This window comes from Symsagittifera roscoffensis, chromosome 2 (genome assembly GCF_963678635.1).
Source record: "Symsagittifera roscoffensis chromosome 2, txSymRosc1.1, whole genome shotgun sequence".
Taxonomy (NCBI): Eukaryota; Metazoa; Xenacoelomorpha; order Acoela; family Convolutidae; genus Symsagittifera; species Symsagittifera roscoffensis.
The window spans coordinates 33,919,907-33,932,760 of NC_087063.1; the positions used below are offsets into that span (position 1 = coordinate 33,919,907).

General features: G+C 33.6%; 2 protein-coding genes across 6 annotated transcripts in view; one reads left to right on the forward strand and one right to left on the reverse strand.

The window, feature by feature from the left end:
* LOC134840648 (uncharacterized) overlaps positions 1-12,854 on the reverse strand; it is a 74,263-nt gene that overhangs the window by 47,061 nt on the left and 14,348 nt on the right. The window contains exon 1 of one of the 5 annotated variants that reach the window (XM_063856612.1): positions 9,130-9,187. The exons of the other annotated variants lie outside the window; for them this stretch is intronic. The gene's annotated coding sequence lies outside the window, so the exon portion shown is untranslated. Of the gene's footprint in view, positions 1-9,129; positions 9,188-12,854 lie in introns of those variants that run through there. 5 annotated transcript variants of the gene reach the window in all.
* The window catches only part of LOC134840652 (pre-mRNA-splicing factor ISY1 homolog), a 360,405-nt gene that overhangs the window by 40,082 nt on the left and 307,469 nt on the right, over positions 1-12,854 (forward strand). The window lies entirely within an intron of this gene.

The window sequence follows — 12,854 nt, forward strand, 5'->3', positions numbered from 1 at the left end:
GTAATTTTCAAATAAAGATGTTCATGCACAAATTATCTTTTGTTGTTTTTCAGATATTTGTTCATATGCTTGATTTTTGCATAATTTTTCAAACCATTGATATAACATCATGATCGCTTATTTCATCAACCCAATAACTCAGTTTATCCCATTCTCAATTCTTTTAAAAAAAATTGAGTTGCACGATTATACGCTTGTTTGATCTGTTTAACGTTATTGCAATTGAAAATTGTTTTTATTTGATAAAATTTTGTTTATTTTTTGACAGCTAGGAAATTCGACGACAAACAAATTAGACGGCTCCAATAAAACGGAATTTAGACGTTAATTTCTTCTGCAAAACTAACATTTTGGACAAAAAGCAAAGATCTAATAAAAGTTATTGCTTGAAGTATTTTTTCACAATTACAAACAGGATTTAAAATCTTTTTCCATATCAAAATATTTAATATAAATGATTTATTAAACGATAATCCAAAAATTAAAAAATATTTTTTAAATGCATAAATTATAAAATTACGACATGTGAAAACGATTGATTCGGATTTAAGAAATCTCGAACGAAAATTATTTGTAGTCAGCGAAAATTAATTATAGTTTGTAAACAAATTTTACACACGTTAACGAAACAATTACGTCAAATTTTCCATTTTTGTTATTTTGCATCGACATCTAAATTCATTTGTTTTTGGTCACGTCAAATTTGATTTTCGTCCTAGGGTCTGCGAGGAGATGTTCAAGTATGTCACTCTTGTAATATATCAAACAGTAATTAATTTCAAATTTGAGTAATGACCTAGATTTTTGTATTGCAAATGTTTTTGCTTGGCATGACCATGACTAATTATCATTGTCTGATACATCTTTGCATTTGCAAAAATATCTACAGTTTGTTGAATCAGGTCTTTTCTGTGTGTAATGGAAACTTTGCCAAATGATCACCGATCTTAATAGAAGCCTGGAATTTTTCTGATTTTTCAAATGTTTTTTTTAAAATTCGCTGAAACTATTTTAAAATTCAATGCAAAATCCAATCATCGTCTCGTGCCTTGACCCAAACCCGGCCACAATAATCGTACGAGAATTTAATCTAAATGATGATAAAGCTTAAGGTTTTTGGTAAAGTTTCCCATAATGTTGCAGTTTTTTTCACTTCCTTTTTTCTGGAAACTTTTTTGGCTATTTATATGGGAAACAAACTTTTCAGAAGAAAACACAAAAAATATGAAGCAAATAAATTGCTTTTGAGTTATTTTGGTTGGCTAAGAGCAAACCCAGAACCAAATATAGGTTTTCTGTTATCCTGCTCCACGGTATTGTCTTATTGTTCCGACTTTCGATACGAAAGTAACGGAATATTTGTGCTCGGGGTGGGTTTTTTTTTCTTCAGACAAATTTCGACTTTTTAACTAGCCATTTTTGACGGAATTTTTTTATATCATTCGAAAGGTATTGTTGTCCTGAGCTCAAATTTGAAAAGATATTTCACTTTTGATCATTTTTCGTAAAGTTATGAGGGTTTAAAGATTGCCATTTTGGCCATTTTTACCAATTTGGGACAATTAACGCGCGATATAAATCGCGCTATTAACGCGTAAGCGGAGATTTAATCCGTCTTATAAATCGCTCCAAATTGGTTAAAAGAAGCTTATGTGCCATAATTGATTTGTTACATGGAACGAAATCTATCTTTTTGTACTTAATATGGCGTGTGGGGGGATGATTTTCTCAAAAAATTTCAATTTTTAGAAAAAAAAATTTTCATTCATTTTATTTCTTTTAATTTTCTATGCTATTACTGCTGCTTCATAAACCTTAAAAGGCAGTCGGAACATTCAGGGCTTCGCCCTGATACGAGCAGTCTTGTTCAATTTAAATTTATTTGACTGCGCGATAGGTCAAAATTATCGATGATAGTTGCAATTAAGTAATTAAGTAAAATTAATAAGCCAACAGTTATTCAATCTGGTTTCACAGCACGTAAATTAGCTTAAAATACCATAGAAAAACAATCTGAGAGATCAAAACTGATATTTCTGCGTTTGAATTGTAAATGTTTTGAGTATAAATAAATCATTCGACAGACCATTTTAAAATCCGCATCAGGACAAATGATTTGAATAAGTTTATTGTTCCGACTTTCGATACGAAAGTAACGGAATATTTGTGCTCGGGGCGGGTTTTTTTTCTTCAGACAAATATCGACTTTTTAACTAGCCATTTTTGACGGAATTTTTTATATCATTCGAAAGGTATTGTTGTCCTGAGCTCAAATTTGAAAAGATATTTCACCTGTGATTATTTTTCGTTAAGTTATGAGGGTTTAAAGATTGCCATTCTGGCCAATTTGGGACAATTAACGCGCGATATATTTAGCGCTATTAACGCGTGAGCGGAGAGTTAATCCGTCTTAAAATTGTTCCAAATTGGTTGAAAGAAGCTTATTTGCCATAATTGATTTGTTACAAGGAGTGAAATCTATCGTTTTATACTTTGTATGGCGTGTGGGGGGATGGTTTTCACAAAAAAAAAATCAAATTTTAGAAAAAAAAATTTCATTTTATTTTTTCTTACATTTAATTTTTTAATGATAATACTGCTCCATAAAACCTTAAAAGGCAGTCGGAACATTCAGGGCTTCGCCCTGATACGAGTAGTCTTGTTTTTAGTTTATTATGATTTGTGAAATATGATGTCATATTGTAGAATCCAAGACAAGTTCTGGATTCTACTGACAAATAATAAAATCTTTGAATCAACACAAATACTTGCATGACAGGCAAATCTTTGAAGAAACAAAATTTTGAAGTGGAACAAATGGTTAATTAATTTGATTTAATAAAAATTTTGGACTCAGTTTGTTAAATTTTGCACTGTTAGCAAAAAAGTTAGCTACAAATTAGCTCTGAAAAAAATTGGTCACCATAAATCTGGCTCTTACTTGGTACTCTCTATCGAAATAAAAGTCTTAATGGAGACTCTTACTTGTTGGACATATTTTTTGAGGGAGTGGGATGCTGAAATTGGTAGTGGGCGAAGTCGGCTTACTCATGCTACCAGTAATTCTATCGGCAATGAAGAATTGCAACGCTAAAGTTTTAACTACATAATTCGATAGTTGCTCAATAAACTAGCTTGTAGCTCTGTCATGTATTTTTTCCATTACTTGAAATATGCATGGTGCACTTGGCAACTTTTGAAGCAGAAATGCTGAACTTAAATTTCTTTCACACTCTTTTAATTGTTCTAAATGGAAGTCTTAAAAGGTTTTTTGAATGAAGACTGTGATTAGAACTCGATATAGAAACCAAAACTCTATTTTTAACCGGAGGTGAAATCGACCCAAAGTGCAGACCTATTTTTAACAAAAAAAGGAATTTCACGCTTGAAAACCCCAATGAAACTAAAAGGTATGCTAATTTTTTGAAAGCTTTCTATTTGATTGCCATAGTCTAAATAAAACAAAAATATCTAGTTCCAATAAGTCTTAAGGATGTTGCGACAAATTATGTCAAAGTCAAAATAAATTTTCTCACTCCTTATAAAAAAAAAACTGTTAATTAAACCAATCCAGGCTACACTCAAAGTTAATTTCTGAAAAATTATATTTAATTATAGCAAAGCTGATTCAAATAACTGTTTTATTTTAGAGAAAACTAATGAAAACGTTTATTTCGGCGATTAATAAGTATTCAAATGCAAATGCAAATCTTAAATACTTACTATCAGCCACCTTAATTTGGGCGTTTTTTTTTCGAAATGATTCTATATTTTATCCAAAATTTTTGTAAAAATCATTAGATATGGCTAGGAGGAAGTTGTACGGTAGTCCACTTAGGGTGGGGATCGGATGGCAAGGTTGATTCAACAGCTTTTGCCTATTGGTTTATTCGAGGTACACGCGAGCATATAATTGTGATGTTCTGGGGTAACTCTACTCGCAACAGATGCCGACTGCTAGCTCTCTTGTAAGGTTATATCAAAAATGCAATGATATGCACTGCAGATAAAAGTATCAATAGGGGCGGGGATTTGAGCCAGAATTAAGGATTATGTCTGAGACCATTTGGCGTCTTTGGAAAAAAGTAATCTACTAAGCAAGAGAATTCAACAACCTATGGTATGGTACTAGTTAGTTTCATCCATTTGTAGTCGAACTCAAAAGCGTATATTTAAGCTATTGCTTCAATTGTGTATAATTGTTAGCGCAAATCAGATGCAAATGTAGCTTCGGAAGATATTTTGTACCAAAACCACCAAAAAACTGCCCACAATTGTGCTAATTATTTTAAATTGTTTCCATACGGAACTATTTAACGTTTAGGGAGAGCCCAAGAAACCGATTGGTTGATCAAAAATTTAGTAAACTCCGCCCGCTCGAACCCTGGACAAGCAAATGACGGAATTTATTGTTCTGACTTTTGAAGAAAGTGCGGACTATTCAGGCTTGGGGTGGTATTTTATTCAGTCGCTTTTCGACTTTCTTTATATCAGCGCTTTTGACGGAATTTTTCACACCATTTTGGTCGTTTGGTCGTATTATTAGAATACACGACGGTATAAAATACCTTTGTAGTTATTATTAGTTAACATTAGATAATTTTTTTTGAAAAAAGAAAAAAAAATCGTTTTTTTTATTCAACCAAAATTTTTTAAAATAGGCCTTAAAAAGCAATCAGAATTCCAGTGCTTTGCCCTGATATACGAGCAGACTTATTTTTTTTATGTGTCAGCTCATTTTTTGGACATAAATTTGATCAAGGAATTTGAGTTTTGGATGGTTTCGTAAAGTATAATGATTCGAAAGACTTCAAATTTGGCAACAACCTTGTTGTCCCCACATTAAATCTAGCTCATAGTAGCTAGGTCTTCTAATAACTGTAAAAATAACTCCAATTCAACGCTCTGTTAATATCACGCATTTGGCAGCATCTAAAGCAAGACTGCTCGTATCAGTTGACGCCCTGAATTTCCCGACAGCTTTTAAATTCTAGTGTGTAAGAGTAGTGTGTAATGTCTCTGAAAACTTGAACAAAACTAATTCGAAAAAAAATGTTTAAAATGAGATTGAAATATCAGACTTTCAAATCAATTTTATTCAAAGAACTCAAAGTTAAAAACATTTTGATTAACTCATTATTGAAATATGCAGATTTTTTTAAGCATTCAAATCTAGTTTTCAGTCTTGGTTGAGATGATGATTTTTGTCTGAGTGAGATACAAGTTCAACAAATTGAAACGATTTTTTTTCCAATGAATTTAACCTTAATAATGGAATTTTATACAATTTTTTGAAGAAAACTTACGATGTTTGAAAATCGTTTTTTTAAAATAGTTTGACACATTCACTCTCAAAATCTGTTCTTGAACCTTTTTAACCAATGCCTTCCAAAAATTTTAATACTTTTGCAATACCATTGTGTAAAAAAGTCTGAAATTTACTGTATTTTTGAAAGGATATCAATTGTTGCAGGATTAAATTTTTTTGCCTCAATATTGAATATGGTGAGAAAATTCTGTGCAAAAACAAGGTTTATATCCATCACAAATTTGTTCGTAAGGCCTTCAACACTAAATTGATCTAATTACACTGAATATCAAAGCCCACTTTTGACGAGCGAATATAGAAAACGATTAACTTCCCACTGACTAAACTTTTTGAGCTCTGCAAAGACTTCAAAGGTAAGGCAAAAAATTGCAACACATTGCAAGGTTTTGCTTCTAAAAACAAAAAACTTAGTTATGGCAATTATGTTAAGGCAAATTTTATTCTAAATTTAGTGGAAGATCTTAACTTTGGTCTTTCTAGGGAAGGACGTTAACTTGACCCAATTTTACTGGGTTAACACCTATCGATTTTTTTTGTATATTAGGTTTTGCCATAAATTTTTATGTTATTTAACGTCAGTTAATTACTAATCTTTGGCCGCGAGATTTTAATTAGTTTTTTAATTTGAAAAACTATAGAATTCAATCTGTGCGAGCTGACTTCACAGTTTTTGGCAACATGTTTAGCTGAAGCTCTAATTGCTGTTTGTTAAAAATTTACTATTATAATGAAATACGTTGTAATAACTTTGTTTGCATTTTTCTAGTCTCAACAGTCCTGTCGAATACGTATTCGTTGCCAAAATCAATCAATATCTTATCTTTTTATCTCTTTTTAGTATTTTTCATATGCGGAAACGTAGTTTTCAGCTTGCTCTGATTTTATAAGTGAGTCTTTTTTTTTCAGCGCAATTAGTGTACGATAATTTTTTCTGCAATCATACAAAGATAGAGAATTTTTTTACTCATAAATTATTCGAACGGAAAAATTGAATTTTAATTTTTTTGTTTAGTTTTTATGATTTTTGTCTCAAAAATTAACTATCAATTAACTATCGAAATAAATTTTAATCGAGAAGTTTTACATTATTTTTAGCCCGGTTGTCGTTTCACAAAAAAAAACTTTTGAGTGGCACTCTGATAATCCATTGAGGAAAAAATTGACTGACTACTTATGAAAAAAGCTTAGCAATCTCTTTCCAGACCATTGCATTAATTTTTGAAACTGTCGACCAAACAATAAGAATTTTTTATGAACAAAACCTCAAAGCGTCCAAAGTTTTTTAAACCTTGTTTTTGTGAGTTACCAAAGATATAATATATACAAAGATAGCCGGTTGTTGTGCACTCAGCACAGATTCTACTAACCAAAATGCTATAACATAAAATATTTGATTGATAATATGATTTCGAAAAAATAACAAGTAGAAAATGGTTTTTGACAGTTTTGTCAAAATTTCATGTTAATTTTTTTTGCTGAAACCGCAATTTATTTAGAACCACAGTGCAAGAAACGACAGGTTTTAGAAGTAACAAGCCAGCCTTTCGTCATTTTTTATCAAATTCAAACTGGAAATCAAGAATTTTTCAGGCCAGTTTTTCTCAACACGGAGAGAATTTTTTTTGATTTTTTTAGAATCCAAAGCACGACCAAAATATGATACCACACTTGACCCCCAACCAGTATTTCTTGGGTAGTCGAAATTGGTTAAGCGAAAAATAGACCCCAATTCCAAAGTTCCTTACCACTCTTCGAGAGTGGTTGGAATGGAAACCGCTGATTTACAAAAGACATTCACAATTTAGCTCAAGCTCTGTTCCATTTGATATGCAGTTGAGTTGTAAAAGTTATTAACAGCTCAACATTAAATAGACAGTTAGAACATTAAAGATCTATGTTGTTTTTGGAACACAATATGGCGTGAGCCTCATGTTAACCAATCGATACCAAATGGATTTTATGGTTCTATTTGGATTCTCAGTCTCTATTATTTTCGTTAGCTTAAGCTCCAGAACTTCATGTGTTTAAAGCAGAGGTACTTGATACTTAGGTACAACCGAAGAGTTTTAAATACTGGCGTAATTTGTTTGTGGTTAGCATGCATTCTGAGCATAACCTGAAGCGGTGAAGGTCCAACGTGCCGAAGTGACAATTTATCGAAAATTGGGAAATTTTTTGTCGTCATCTGAGGTTATATCATTTCTTCAAAACAATTAACAGAGTAATTAGAAATTAAGCAACTCAGTCTAGGAAGCAATTATCATTTTCTTACAATTAAGTTTGCAAAACCTAATGCAAGCAAGTAAAGTATTATTCAGCTCTGACATTTCAAAAAATGTTACGACCATCAATGCCTTAGCGCAAAAAATGATGCAACCAATCAAACGAAAGAAAACTACAGCTTTCGGCAAACTGAAAAATTTAATAATTTCGGCAAACTGATTTCTTGCGACGCTGACAGGGCACCCCTGAAGCTATTCACTTTAATTTGAATATTGTTTGCGTCACAACTTTCAGGGTAAAATAATAATTGCGGTTTCTGCTAGTAGCAGAAAGTCTATGAAATGCTATCCAGCCTGTCCACGCATAGTCCGTTTTTCTTGTTTCCCTACATTCCAGTATGATTTATTTTGTTAAGTGAAGCTGAAAATTGAAGCTTTTGCGACTCAAAATCGTTTTTTTTTGTGTCTAGAATTTTCACGCGGTACCACTATTGCAGCCAAAATTGGCCAGGCTGTGGTAGACTTGAAGTTAAGCCTCAACTGAGATCTGGTCACACAATTTTATTGACATGGCAGATCGATTACACGATTTGACGCTCTCGAATTGAACGTCTTACCACTATGTTAAAATGCGATCCGAAGCTCTCGGATTGAATGACATCACGGGTTGAACAAAAATGCTAGTCATACAATTTTCATAAATGGAAAAATGCTAATCATACACTTTTCACGCAATTCCATAAGTACAGAAAATTTTATGAAAAGTCTATGATTAGTGATTTTTCATAAATGGAAATTGTATGACTAGAATTTCCCCATAAACCAAAAAACAATGTTTTTTTTTTAAATTAATTTCTCAAAATTTTTGGAATGTGATCGTGACCGAACACAGGTGTAAAAAGCCATGGTTTACTCACTACTAGAATCATTAAAGGTTTGCTCGTGTCGCATTTACAATGCATTGGAAAAGATCTGATTTGTATATGAGATTTCTTACACAAATGATATACTGAAAGCATCAAACTTTTAATTTTTTTACAAAGTTTTCAAAGATTATTTTCAAAAATTGAATTTTAAATTACCAGATATTGATCAAGGCATACATTTATATAGATCAAGATGTATACCACTATGCCTTATCTCTCCTGAATTATCGAAACCACAACATTCACTTGTTCCTAGGGTTACAATTCCTAGGTATCATGGTTCCAATAAGAAAAATGTAGATATCGTTTTAGTGCCTTTTCGCGTCCAGTTTCTTTTTCAGAGTCTCCAACTTAAATCTAAATGTATTTGAATTCTCAATCGTTGCCTATTCAATGAACATACATAGATTCATACAAAAAAGACCCAAACATACAAAAGAGACCCAGAATGCCATGTTGAGTTGTCCACAAGATCAATGAATTATAGAGTTGATCAGCTTGGCTTTTCTAAGTTTCAGAACCAGACTATAAGGCAAATTTGAGAGAAAATTATGAAGCAATATTTAATCTATTTATTAAATAGAGCAAACAGTGATTTAAATAGAGCTAGTGCTCAAAATCATGCAATAAAAGTTATGAAATTGAGGATTACCTGGCAATAAAATGGGCTAGGAAACCTGAACTGGAGTTTCATGGATAATAATCAATTAAAGTTTATTTCATAGCGCATTTTTAGTACTACCTTAAAGGCGAATTAAAGCATGCACTACTTGTAGCCCAAGGATTCAATAAAATCCACAAAAGCCAGTTTTGCTAATTGAAACTATAATCACTAAATTATAAACTTATAAAATATGAAATTTGGAGAAATTATCTCTGAAGCTCAATCAACGACAAATATATTACGGGCTTGCGGCTGCGTTGTATTCGTTGGTAGTAGAAACTGCGCGCCAAAATCAAATTGGCAACTGCAAATCTGAATGAAGTAAAATTTGATTAAAACGTTGGGTTTTAGATAAGTGAAAAAAAAATGATTTCAGATGTGTGTTTTTATCATAAAGGACTCGAGTTAAAACCATTAAAAAGACCGGAAAGAAGTGATGTTTTATTTAAAAATAAAAAATTGGTGTTAAAAATGGCAAGCCGTACAAAAGCTTCCGTTGCAAACGTGTAATGAATGACATTTTAACGTTTTGTCTCAAATAAAGAAAAGAAAAAATAATGAATGTAGAAACTAAAACCTCACATGCTATCTTTGAGAACTCTACAAAAAGGTTTGTTTAGTTTGACAAAAAAAGCATTTACGCAATGGCTTCTGTTTGTAATAAGTTCATACTAGCTTCCATGTTTGGCTTCGGTGTAATATCCCACATTGAATTTTAAACAAGAGAAGGTCCCACATTGAATTTTTAAAAACATTCACAGAAAACGGCGGTCAAAATCTATTTATTTTTTCAGCAAGCATAAACAAATAAAATTTTAGTTGTAATGAAATAAATCAGCAACCCGTGTCGAGGTGCTCACTTTCTCGACCAAAATTCGGTGTGTCGGTTTCGACCGTCTCGAATAAATTTCGATGCTCGACAGTGCTCGACCTTAGCGAGATATCTTTCGACCGAGTTCGACCGAAAAAATTATGCTCGATGGAGCTGGACCCAAGGAAGATACGTTTCAGCCGTGCTCGACCTAAACAAGAAGGTGCTCAACCGTGCTCGACCCAAATAAGATGTGTTTCGACTCTTTCGGCCGCAACTATTGTGTTCATATTGCAACCCAAGGCATATGTGTTTCGACCGTTTCGTGTTTCGACTTTCTCATCCAAAACCTGGTATGTTTCGACCGCCTCAACCAAATTCACCATTTCTATTAAATTTGCAAAGCGATGCAAAGCGATGCAAAGCGATTTATGCAAAGATTGCAAATATTTTGCAATTTATGCAAAGCGATGCTGCAAGTAGGCCCCAAAGTGATCATCGCCCGGGTTGAGGTGTTCGACTTGTTTCGACCGAATTCGGTCCAACATCCGATGTTGTTCAACCCAAAATCTGTGGTCAAAAACAGCCCTTTCGGTCGAACACAATTTGGTCGAAACATAGTCGAATATTAGCTCGATTCATGGTCGAACACAAATTCAAGAGTGTCATCACCAGGACCACACATCAGCCCAGCCTGGGAGCAAAGACTCAGACGAGCATCGCACAGGGAGACTGAATCGTGTTTCGTCCAGGACACCAATCGAGGCAGCATGAACCAATGTTCCAGGACGAGGAAGAGGACGAGGATGAGGATGCTCCACATTACGTCCCCACCATAGGCACTATCTTTATTTCTCTCGTCTCAGATTGGAAATTCGTTTCGAAAACTCAAATAACTGTTTAGCTAATGGAGTTATCTTGGATATTAGAGCTCATATTTCACATAGGGAGGCTGTTTCTAGTGTGTTTGTTTAAAGTTTTAGCTTGTTTTTTTTTCTAGTAATTTTTTGATACAGTCCACAATTCTGAACTTTTTCTTACTCAGAAAAACGATTTATGATATAAGCTCCGAGGTAAGTGATATTATTTATGTTTAAATAATTGTTATAATTCACTGACGGCTGTGCTTTGTTTCGACCGTGCTCGAGGTATGTTGCGAACCTGCTCGCGGTATTTTACGACCGTGCTCGAGGTGTGTTTTGACTCTGCTTGAGGCAAGTTTTGAGTTTGTGCTCGTCCAAACTTCTGTCTCAACTATCCTTTTTCAGTCGAGAACTGACATGTGATCTACTTGACACTCGAAACATAAAGTGAGCACCTCGACCCAGAAATGCACAAGAACCAATGACCAGAAGTTAGTGAGCGAGGAACTTCATATGAAATGTTTCAACTAACTGGTTAGTACGCATTTTGTAGGGTTAAAACTGTTGCATAGTTTCAGATACGGGATTCAAAATCATTGAATTGTTCCCAAACACGATATGCTCTACTGCTGATTACGCAACGAATCATATTCGAAAAAATATTGCCGAAGTTCTGCAAAGTAAGGATGAAAAGATTATTAAGCAAAGTGATTTTTAAAATGAAACGACCCATCTGGAGCTACGAAGTCAAGTCAGATATGGAACAATATAACTCATAAGAATGTACCATTATAGAGAATTTCAAAATTATAGAGCTGAATTGAACTTCAAAAACTCAAGAAAAGATGAAGCGAGCTCTTCCAGTGGAAATAAAACAACTCGTTGTCCCGATCACTACTAGTGGTAAATTTATGTAGTTTGGGAGCGATTACAAAGTATATCATTGTATGCTGATGGGAGAACATTTCGACCAAGTTCGACCGAGAAAAAACGTTTCGATCGAGTTCGATCGATGAGTTTTTCGACCGAGAAAAAAAAACAATTCACTGTGTTTGACCAAGGAAAAGATCTAAAATTCATATCTAAAATTTTAGTTCGACTTTATGTTTGAACTAGCAGTTCAACATTAGGTCCCGCGCGACCATAGATTTTTGCTCGAACTTTGGCATATGGTTCGGCCCAGTTTGAATTTATGTTTCAGCCCAATTCGACTTTATGCTTCGACTTTGCGTTCGATTTTATATTTTAATCGATTCTGTGTTCGACTTTATGTTTTCGACCGACTCGACTTTAAGTTTCGACTTTGAGTTTGACTATATCTTCCATGCTCTTCCTGAATATGGATTCTCGTCCAAGCTCTGACATGTGTTCGACCCGCCTCGTTCGAAACAAAAACCGCAAACTTCGACCCGGGTTGCAATGGAAACAAAATAGTGAAGATCAAAATTGGGAAAACTGATCCAATTGTCTGAGGTTTGTGTTATTCAACAAAGTGCTATTCAGCAAGGTATTTTATAAGATGCTAATAAACTAAACCTATTTACTGCAGTTCTCAATCCAAAGTGTCCTTCTAAAATTTTAGATGCTCCCCTAAGCTTTCAAGATGAATTCACAGCAAAACAAAATTCAAAATGCCTGGAGAGATTACCAAGGAAAATATTACCTCCTTGAGTGGTCAAGCTGAAAATCAGTCTGAAGAAAAGCGTAGCAAGCATTATTTGGCGAGAATTTCTCAAAAACATCAATTCATGAATATCAACATTGTTTATGATTTAGCAAGTGATTTTTTCATGAGAATTTCGAAGGAACCTTTCACATTCAACTAATTTCATAACAGTAAAAATCATTTAGGCAGTTAGCAATGAAAAAAAGTAGATGCGTGGGTCTAATTGTTATGGATGTTATAGATCGGGCAACCGAGTGTTCCCGGTTTTATCGACAATTATAAAGCTTAGCTGATGCTCTGGTGAAATACCGGATAGAAGACTTTATCAGATCAACCACATTATTATGAGAATTTTTTCTCAGTCGTGCAAATT